Here is an 11,663-nt window from a genome sequence, read left to right on the forward strand (position 1 = left end):
GAGCTTGCAAAAATCATAGAAAAATGCTATGAAGAATTAGGTAGAGACAGCTTGGGTGGAAAACCAGTTAAGCCCCAACTGCTCGAAAATCCAAAAAAATTATTTATTAAAAATAATTTAAACACTCCTAAAAAGAGCTGGGATGGAAATAAACAATCCACTCCCAAGGAAAAAGTTTTCCAGTCCAGAGGAAGGTCTCCTCGACGGAGGGAAAGAACTCCGACTCGAGAACGCCAGTCTCCCCAACGGGAGCCCTCTGAGAAAAGATATAACCTTAGAAATAGGGATAATATAAAAAAACCTGATAGATATCAAAGTATTGATACACGTCCCTCTCGATCTTTTCCACAGAATTCGGAAAGAAGAGGACGGTCAGACCCAGGAGAGCACACCAAGTCCAAAGACAAGGAACCTGCTCAAAATAAGAAATCTCAATTTCAGAAAAAGAAGGTAGCCAGTATTAGAGTAATCAACCATGCCGAGAATACTGAGGACACAGTTGAAAAACGGGGAGTGGGCATTGACAATGTTGGACAGTGCAGCAGAAATCAGTATAGCGCGCAAGATCTTGATGAGTCATCTGGAGACAGTGGACACGAATGAATACATTCAGGTTGAAACTGCCGACGCCAGGCTTAGCGAGCCCCATAAAATATACGAAATAACATTGCGTATAGAGGGTGATAAGACTAGGAAAATTAAGGGTCTATTTTGGGATAAGCTCTCAAAAGGCTATGATATTCTGTTAGCTGAAAAAGATTGGCCCCCAGAGTTTGTCAGGGAGTGCCCTCGTGGCGAAGAAGTGATTATGCCTGCCTTCTCGAATCACATACCGATTCACAAAAAATATACATATGCAAGGAAATGGGCAGTGGCCCAGGCACCTGCATTATATAAAAATCATGTAGGATGGGATGAGGATTCACCGCCTCACAAAATCCAACTAAAAAATGAACCAACTGCCCAACGGCAGTATCCCATAAAGCAAGAAGCTAAAAAACAAGTCAGGGAGATCTTAGATCAACTTGAGTATCAGGGGGTGATTGAAACCTGCACCTCTCAAATGAACAATCCTTTGTTTCCTGTCTCCAAGCCAGACAATTCATATTGTCTAGTTTTGGACTACAGACACCTTAATACATGTTGCAAAACTTTTGCAGTACAAAACTCGCATAGTGCAGCCCTAATGAATAACATAGTTAGGAAAAAATACAAAACAACATTAGACATTTCTAATGGTTTCTTTTGTCAAAACATTGCACCAGAAAGCAGATACTTGACCGCTTTCTCCGCATTTGGGTCACAGAAAAAATTCTGTCGACTCCCACAGGGGTTCAAGAACAGCCCAGGACTATTCTCAGCTAGGGTAACAGAGTTACTACAAATCTATGATGATGAAGCGTTATCTTACGTAGATGATATTTATCTCACAGACGACGACTTGGATACTCACTTGAAAAGAGTGAACACCATTATACTTGGGTTCGCAGCAGAGGGTTACAAATTCAACTTTAAAAAGTCTCGAATTGCCCATCTGACAGTACTGTTTTTAGGGTACGAATTATCAAGTGAAGGAAAAAGCCTAGCGGACAACTTCTTAGAGAAGTGCGCTGTACTCCAAGCTCTAAAAACGCTGAAGAATTTACAATCAATACTAGGTTTTCTGAATTTCGGAAGAACTTACATTCTAAATTACGCAGAGAGGGTTAAACCTCTCTACGAACTAATAAAACCTGATTTAAAACAAATCAATTGGACTCAAAAACACACAGAAATTTTGAGATCACTGCAAACAGACATGTTAGCAAAAACAAAATTAGATACACGTGACAACACACGTGATCTTGTAATCCGAGTCATCCCAGGAAGATGCGGATTCACGTACCTAACCTCTAATGAGGGAGAAAAGGTACCAATAGCTTACAAATCACATTTGTACACAAGGGCTGAAATAAAATTCAGTTCAACGGAAAAAATTCTAACTGCGGTTCAGACTGCTGTAGCGAAAGAAAGGCCCCTAGCACAAGGTAAACGAATAATAATCGTAACACCTATACCGGCTTTAGAAGCGGTAACTAAAGCAAGCATTCCTAATGCTAAAGCTTTGCATCCGAGATGGATTCAGTGGGTTAATTCTCTGGCTGCAACAGACGTAGTTTACGAATTTGATCCTAACTTAAAAACACAGGAATTTTTACAATATGAATACGAATGTCCTCTGCCAATTGAAATCCTGCCTCTCGAAGAATACGGAAGTATTATATATACTGACGGATCAGCACAACCCGCAGTTGGGGGTAAGCAAGCTTACAGTGCTGCGTGCGCGATTGTTAAAGGTCGCTGGCACAAAGGAAAATTTAGACCATTGGTCACTAAAACACAATCTCTAGGAGATTGCTCGGCTCAACGAGCTGAATTAGTAGCATTTAAGATGGCGCTAGAAAATACTGATCGCGAATTCCCCACACTAATAGTGTGCGATTCTTTTTATTGCGTACAATCTTATAACAAACTGCAGAGTTGGATCGAAAACGACTACAAAGATGACACAGGTGCCACAATAAAGCATAAAAAGCTCTGGAACGAGGTAGCTCTTTTACACAAAGAACTACAAAAGACTCACGTGATTCACGCACAGAGTCTTCAACGTGATGGCGTTCACGTTGCAGGGAATTCATTGGCTAATACAGCCACCACGGAAGCAACTAACCCGGCTTCCGTAGCCACAAAAAAGCGTACAGATAAGTATATAGGCGGGGAAACCATGCTGGCAGTAAAAACGACCGTAAAGGGCGACTGTGCAGCACTACCCGTAAACTATCCACTCAATTATGCATACATAATCGATGCAAACTCCGTTCCTTTTGCTCGAATCCCTGGAGTGGGGGATAGAGTAATTCCAAACACGAACAGGAGAATATTTTTAATAGCAGACGCACACATGGGTTTGGGTCTAAGGCACAGAGAGATCAAGGAATCACTGACTGAATTACAATCAGTATTCTGGTGGCCGGGAATGAGTGTAGAACACCAAATATATGCAAACAACTGTGAGAACTGTAATAGGGATCGCAGTAGCGAACGTTGCTACCGGCTACCAGTCAGAAAGAGCGTAACGCTGCCTACACCCCATCCTGCGTCCTATTAATAGTTAAGACGAAATACACTTAAAAAAAAAAATGAGGCCTCCAGCACTCGGCTGACGCTAGAACGGTTATAAAAGATTTGCGAGTCTATATCGGCACATACGCAATTACCACGTTCCAATCTGACCAGGGTCCTGCTTTCAGCTCTCGAGCCTATAAGGAGGCCATGGCCAGCATGGGAATTGGGTTGCGGTATTCTTGTCCGTCGCACAAGTGTGGTAGAAAGAAAAAACCGGGACATAAAGCAATCTATAACAGCGAAGGTATTAGGTTCAGGCGCTGGGTGGGTCAAACATTTAATAAGTGTCCAGACTAGTCTTAACAACATGCCAAGAAATTCTCTGAAAGGTTTCAGCCCATACGAACTATTGTTCGGAATTAGAATGAACGTTCAGGACCTCGATAGTCAGATGTCAGTGGTACAAGAAGAAACAAAGCAGTTTGAAGTAAAAGACCGTTTGGCTGTTTTACAGGAACTGAATGAAACAAGAAAATTATTAAGCAACATAAAGTTAAAGCAACAGCCAAATACCACTGACGAGGCACCACCCGCAACAGCCCCAGCAAGGCCTGTCTGGATTCCAAAGATTGGGGATCTAGTCAGAGAAAAGATCGCGGTTAAGAAGGAATTTGGGCCTTCTTACAGAAAAGCAGTACCTGTCTTAGCAGTCACCGGAACAAGATCAGTTGTGCTACCGCCCCTTGCTGGTAAAAAGGAGAACAGAGTCGTGTCCATCGACCTGGTAAAACCACAAGCATGTGGCCTATAATCAACAGTAGGCCCAGTGGACTCCCAAGAAACAACAGAATACCCAAACGTGCAACAATCCAAGAGGTTCAAACTGAAAGACTAATCACATTCGATCAGCCTGCAGTGCACAATGAAGGACTATGCAATAATGCCATGGAACTCGTGCCTCTTGAAACACAGATTGAAACAGTTCGTCAAGAAACAACACCAGTCTACAATAATGTGGCATCAGAAAGTGCTACCGAGAGACAGATTGAAAGAACAATCCCATCAATTGACAGAACTGCCTCTGGTTATTTCATCAACTTCGACAACTTCTCTGAAGATTTAAATGACCCCGAAGTGATGCCAGAAACAAAAAAGTCTTTTAAAGAAAAAGCAACGGAACTCTTTCATCAACTGAAGGAAATCTACCTCATTTCCCCTTGGCTAGAGTTCTGGTTCGGTCTAGGTGTATTTTTCCTCCTGCTTTGGCTCATCATGGTACTGTGTTTGGGAAAATTCATTGAAGGAAAATATATTACAATGGACACAGCAAGTCAGAACATCAACCTAGTCCTGAAACCACACAGATCATCCCACGTGAAGAAAAGAGAACTGTCAACAGTAAATGTCACAGCAATTCCAATACCTGGTGGGGTAGTATGGGAGAAAACAGACTATGAGATCTATGGTCCGGTCGAAATCCTGAAGTATCCTCATCAACTAAAGGTTTCCTTAAGTGACTTTGTGACACCAAGTACATTCTCTGATGATTGGGACTTTAACAGTATTAATGACATGATGTCTGATTTAGTAATGTCAGCTAGATTCACAGATCATGATTATTTACAAGGTTCATCCAGTTATGAGCAGTTATTCTGTTACACCCACTATGGGGATCATTACTTGCATAAATCTGCACAGCCTAGAAATGTTTTTTATGTATAATCAATGGGAACATTGTTCTACACCACCTAAAAGCAGTTCTAAAGCATTTTTTGAGAAATTCAAATATTTTTCAGGGTTTAACACCAGTGATGCAGAAACGTTTTATTATAAACTGTTAGATAAAACAGGAATGAAAACAATGCTGACAAATTCTAAATTGATATATTCAGAAGCATTTTATGACAAAATGATGACATTTGGTTTTGATTATTGGAAAAATAATATTGAAACGAAATCAATTTGGGGTACAAAAGATTGGCAGGTGCAAGGCATAGAAGCACTATTTAGAACCTGCATGATACCAGAACAAATGTTATTTTTAAATGACACTGTACACCAAACATCTTGTCTTGGCCTGGCTAAGAATAAAGAAATGAAAACACCGTCTATACCAAAGCCAATAGCTGAGAATACAACTGCAGATAATGAGTTAGACGTGTCACACATTTTACATTTCAACAGAACACATCCTGATTGGAAAAAATGGTTAATCTGGCCTACAGACACAAATAGCTGTCAAGATCGATTCCTGAATAAAACACAGGGGTTAAAAATGACCAGATTAGACTCGAGATATTCCCAGAGACAACATCCAGGAATTATAACCACATACAGTGTAGGCAAACTCTGCCTAGAATGGCTAACTACATCCACACTGGCTGAAATTAAGCAACACTTGTCTTTATTAAAAGATGGTGCTGATTTGCGCGACTTCATTCTTGGACCACGCAAACAGCGTCAAAAGCGTTTCATAGCGACCAGCATCTATGCTGCTTACAACGAGGCTTGGAAAGTAAAGCAAATTGAAACTGCTGAAAAGATACGAGAAATTGATCGTATTAATTTGGAAAAATCACTTTCTGTGGTAGACAATGGGTTAATGACTCTGTCTTCCAGAATATATTCTTTGGACAATATTGTATCCTCTGCCTTTGATGTGATAGACAGAGATTTGCTAATGTTACAACATGGCCAGTCTCAATTACGCTCTATTATAGAACTAGGCTGGACGCTGCAAAATCTTCGTTCAGGCTATGTGCCTTGGCGTCTGATAAACACAACGTCAGTATTTTCCATTTTTAACCTTACTGATAAACAGATCAGTTTGGCACAGAAAGGAGCAGACTATACAATCTTGAGCATCGAGAAACTCGAGAGATTACCATTGACAATGTCAGAGAGCCCTGTCATTGAATGGATAATACACGGAATTATCACAATTCCGATAACAACTTTCCGATTTCATAAATGCCTTGAGTACATACCTGCTGGCCAATATGAACAATTGGGTAAGGGATATGTAAAATCCGAATGGAAATTACCATACACTCATTCTTGCTATAGTGACAGCGACAAAAATGTATTTCTTAGTGGTGACAACTGTAAACACTCACTAAGCGGTATACTTTTGTGTCAGGGTATTAATTTACACGGAGCATGTGATGGCAATTCAAACAACCTCTCATGCCACCAGCTAGTCACACCTGCAACTCAGATAGAGCCCTTCTTTATGCAACTCGCAAACGGGAGTTACATTCTTAGAACGGATCACAGGTGCTGTGGCCTCGCGCCCGGAAAAAGTTATCTAGTACAAGTAACGTCCATGGTCAAATGTTGCATGCAAGCATTGTTCCCGAGCGGGCCTCCAGACATAGTGACTCCCCTCTGGCCTCGTCTGAATCTCTATTCTATACGAATTGATACATTAAGCAAAATGAAATCTGTGCTTTTACAGACAACAGTGCCTATAACGTCATCTAAAGAGACGTATGATCTTCTAGTCGCAAGGACGGCTACTGAGGTCCATGACCTTTTATCAACAAATTGCCCCGTGCATTTCGTAGAAATGTTCGACCAACTCCTTAACATGTCTAGTGCTACAAGCATCCCAGGCATATTTAAGACAGTCTTTACGGGACTGCTAACACCCTTCCAGGCAATTTTGGGAATCTTTCCTAATTTTGTGCACTCCATCTTTGGTGGTATTCCACTATTTTTTGGACTCATCGCAGGGATTCTATTTTTGACCCTTCTGCTACGTTATGGCAAGCCTCGGCTCAGACATAGCTCCCATGGGAATGGAAGAGACAATCCTAGCAATGCGCTACAGGGACAGGATAACTAACGTCCTCGGATTGGCCAGGCTGAGAGATCTAAACATGACCTGGTTCCTTTCATTCAGACCGATATGGCAAAATTGCATTTTACCTGTGCTACGGTGTATGCTTTGCGGCGATGAATGCGTGTTGGACATCTGTCTTTCACTTCCATCAGCAGTACCAATGGACGTCGATACTTTGCTAAGTCCAATAACGGCTCACGCATTGTGTTGTCCCCAGCGGCTACCAATCCTGATGACGGCATTCGTGGAGACTCCTGTACTACAGCCAAGTGGTAACAGTGGAGCGAGTGACAAAAGCAACATCATCCAGGTACAGCGTTCTGTGAGCAGTCCTGTCTTCGATGACAGCAATCATTCTCACACCTGCCAAGTTTCAGCGCTATCTAATTTGGTTGAACTATCACCTGATTTTGTAGACCAATTCTTTGCGAGCCTGTCTGATACGATGTTCTCACCCACAGAGAAACAATAACTTTTGAGAAGCTTTCCGACACACGGCGTTCCCATGAACTCTGAATTCGGCCTTCAGTTTTGATCAACAAAAACTGCCAGGAGCTTCGGTAAACTGATTTTTCTTTGAATTGGACAATTTTTCTAATATTGACCTTTTTTGGCACGAACAATTCTTTGCTTAACGTAAAAACTATTCTTAGAGAACAGAAGCTTCACACTTCTATTTCTAAACACATCTAGAGACATAACAACATAACACCAGCCTCTAGCACACATGTTATTACAATGCATTTTTATGTGATGATTTATCTCGCATTTCTTCTGTCAGAGATACTTCATGTGTAATTCTTATGCATAATCGTTCATTGATTTCATATGCAATAATTTTTTGAATGATTACTATGCTTTTAAAACTACGTACAGTACCTAAAATTCCATGTATTACAAGTACGCCTATTTCGAATGCATTTATGTATTTTGGGGTGGGCTATGTTACACAATGTTACACATGCATCTAATTGCTTAGTTTTAGTAATTTTGATGGACATGAATTCGTGGAGTGGGTGTCATGTGCTTATCTAGGTTCCTGATCGATACTGTGACCTTATGCCCCTATTCGGCTATAAAGCCCTTTATTCCCTATATTGGCATAACCGTTCAAGTGCGATTTTCTGTAAAGTCATCTCTGGCCTCACACGAGCAGAGCCACAGAGCCACATTCCAGCATGACTCTCTGCTACTTCCTTTGCGACCAATTAGTGCAATGACAGAGCAGCAGTCACTATCTGATATTCCTAGATAACACTCCGAGTTCTTCAACAAGAAAAAAACTTAGCAAACCTGGAAATCCCCGCTTGCTATGTTTTGATTAGTAATGGAACTCTAATGAGCAACTGATAACTATCACTTCCTAGTGACATCTTTAATTGACGTCTTATGTCCAGCAAACTTGCGTCAAACCCGGCACCTGTCAGGTATAAATATTACCAACGTTGCCTTAAGCAAGGAGCGAACATGTTGCTGATGCCAGCTGCCTGCATGACCCCGTGTTGGTAACAACTAGCACTCTGTCGCTGCAGCCTGCTATCCTGTGGTGGTGAAGCTACTGATTACCATTATCGCCGCTACAGCGCGACCTATGGTGCAGTACGCTTGAGGAGCCGTGCAGCCGTCCTCTGCGAAGACATCCAGCCCAGCTGCCCGCGGACGCTGTCACCCCTCCTTCCTCGACGCGCTGAGAGAAGCCGCTGCCTTTCTCGTGCAGAGAAATCCAGTCCCGGCGCTTCCAGTTTACCCTCGCAGGTGACTGGGATATCGAGAGAGACCCCTGAAGGAGATACCAATCCTCCATCATTCTATTCAGAGGTATGGTGTTGACTAAACCCTTAGACGAGAATTCTTGAAACAAACCTTGGCAAAACCAACTTAACTTAAGCTACTTACTTACTCCCCCTTCTCACGTGTTAGGCTTAGGTCAGGCACACAGGGGTAGGCTTAGTTAGAAGCACCAGTTGAGTATGTTAGCCTAATGTATATATGACTGTATCTATGTTTTATTACTTTTAAACCATTGTATGGCTAAGAAACCATATCAATGCTTTTACAGTTCTATTTCGCTATTCTTATCTTACTGTACGTACTTTTTATAATAACAGTTATTGCAATTGTGGCAATACATTACTCTTGTATGAGAAGAAAGACTGTTCAATAAATGTTAACCCTTTATTGATAAACGCCCGTCTCTCTATTCTCTACATACCGTGAAAGTAAACTGCACTAGACTGACTGAGTGAAATCTATGTCTATTGTTTCACACGACCCTAGAGATTGACTCTTGATCTGAGGAGCAAAGTTGTCATGTTGCACGGTTGTTGGAAAGCTGAATCCCTTCTTGTCTGTGCCAAGGAAGCTGATCACTTCCTATGCAGAGAAGAAAGTTTCCAGTGACCTCTGAGCTAGTTGGTAACACAACCCAATTAAGTTTAGCATAGTCAGTGGAGGCCTGGAATATAGCCAGTTCCACGTCGATACTACTGTTTATGTTATTCCAATGCGCAGGGCCTAGTGGGAAACTAGGAACTACACTACAGTACCAGTTTCATCATTTCTAGGACCATTTGGTTCTTATGGAGCAAGTCCGCCCCTTCTCTGTCTAAATAAAATTCACTAGCTTTGAGGCCAATGTCGTGTTGGATGGAAGTGTACAGGCTTGTAACGTCAAAAGTCACAAAAAGGAGATCATTTGACCATTCAAAATCTTGTAATTTGTTCAGGATATCCTTACTGTCTTGAATAAAAGATGGTAAGTTCAAGACATGTTTGTTAAGTTTCAAGTCTATATATTCTGATAGTTTCTCAGTTGGTGAGCCTATTCCCGAAATGATGGGACGGCCTGGCGGGAATGGCCCACCTTTGTGTACTTTGGGGAGAATATATATACAGGGGGATCTGGGGTTGGACACTAGTAGGTATTGATATTCCTGGTCACTGAGTAGTCCCATATCTTTCCAATCTAACAATTTGGAGTTGATTTCGATTGTTAGTAGCCCAATTGGGTTTTGTGTCACTTGCTCATAGCAGTCTTTATCAGCTAGCTGTCTCTCTATCTCATGTGTGTAGTCTTTTCTATTCATAACCACAATGTTTCCCCCTTTATCGGCCTCCTTGATTACTATGTTAGGGTCTTCCCGTAGTCTTTTGAGGGCATCTCTTTCCCCTTTAGTAAGGTTAGAGTCTTTAGAACGTTGTAACATACTTTCCCTCTCAAGTTTGTATAGGCCAGCAGAGACTCGCTCGTTAAATATATCAATGTTTTGATGGTATACATTGGGGAGAAACTTTGATTTAGGATGTAATCCACTATCATCAGACATGTTTTCTGTAATCCTACATTCAGAGCGAATAGTGTCTAAGTCAACTTCCGATTCCTCATTAAGTGAGGTTAGACATTGTAGACCCTTTATCTCAGCGATAGACATGTTCACAGGTTCTACTTCAAACCCCAAATTCCCAGGTAGTGAGTTACACATAGGTTTGTTGCAAAAAAATTCTTTTAATTTCAGTTGCCTTGTGAATTTAAACAGGTCCACATGTACATCAGAGAAATCACCCTCCTGCGTAGGACAAAACCCCAAGCCTTTACACAACAAATTCTTTTCATCAGAGTCCAAACATCTATCTGACAGATTGACTATTCTCAATTCTGAATGATTATTCATTTCTATGTCATCATCCTTTTCCTTATCATCTATTGCTTCGCTTGTTCTTTCGGTTTGTTCTTCCCTCTCTCTGATCTCCTCACTTGCTCCTCCCCCTCTTCTCTGGTTGGACCTTTGGTACCTCCTGCCACCTCTCCTTGTCTTTTTTGCTGTTGTACTTTTCTGGCCTGGTTCCCACTTATCCTTAGTTTCTCCATTTCCCTCTGGAAAGTGGAGGGGCCTGCTTCTAAAGGGAGCCCACCTGGGGCTGTTGCAGAGGATACGCTATCTAGCGAGGACAGAGAGGTAGTGCTCACTGATCTTAACTCTTCACTTTCCTCCCTCGTTCGTTTCCTTGTAGAGTCATCTGTATTTATGTTATCAAATTTTTTCGCAAAGGTGTATATACGACCATCGCGATAGTCTTTATCATCCCTCTTTATCTTTCTTAATTTCTTATCTTTTAGATACATTTGATGGTTGTCAATTACTTTTTTCAAGATCTCATAGTTTTTTTCAACTAAATCCCGGTTTTCACAGGCTTCAATTTCTTTTACTACATTTTCTATTTCTACCAATAGTTTTGCCCCCTTCTCTTCAGCATGTTTGATTAATATTTGCATCATTACACATGAGGCACCCTCCAAGTTGGTTTCCCAGTCTTTTAGTAATTCCTCACTCAGGTCTTCAAAAGTCGGAAAGATTAGGATGCGTAACCCTCTTGGTACCTTTTTCTGGTGGATGTATTGTTGTAAGGTTACGCCATCCCACCATCGTGATAGTTCTTGTCTCCTCAATCTTTCCAATTTTTGGAACAGTGCCTTCAATCCTCCAGTTATTGGCGCATTTGGTATATTAGAATTTGTACGAGAGTCTTTCCCAAATAGGTCCTGTGCCATTTCCTCGCGTTTGTCGTCAAATTTGGACATGTTCGTTGTCTTTCTATAGTTGGATGGCTGTTAGTGCTTGCTGGTCCAGGTAGCAATTAGGTATTTGTACGAAAAAGCAGCAGCGGACCTTGAAAGTGCCGCACCTAAACTCCAGTGCCAATGGTGTCTATAATC

The sequence above is a fragment of the Lissotriton vulgaris genome, chromosome 2_1 (assembly GCF_964263255.1).
Source record: "Lissotriton vulgaris chromosome 2_1, aLisVul1.2, whole genome shotgun sequence".
In the NCBI taxonomy this organism is placed as follows: domain Eukaryota; kingdom Metazoa; phylum Chordata; class Amphibia; order Caudata; family Salamandridae; genus Lissotriton; species Lissotriton vulgaris.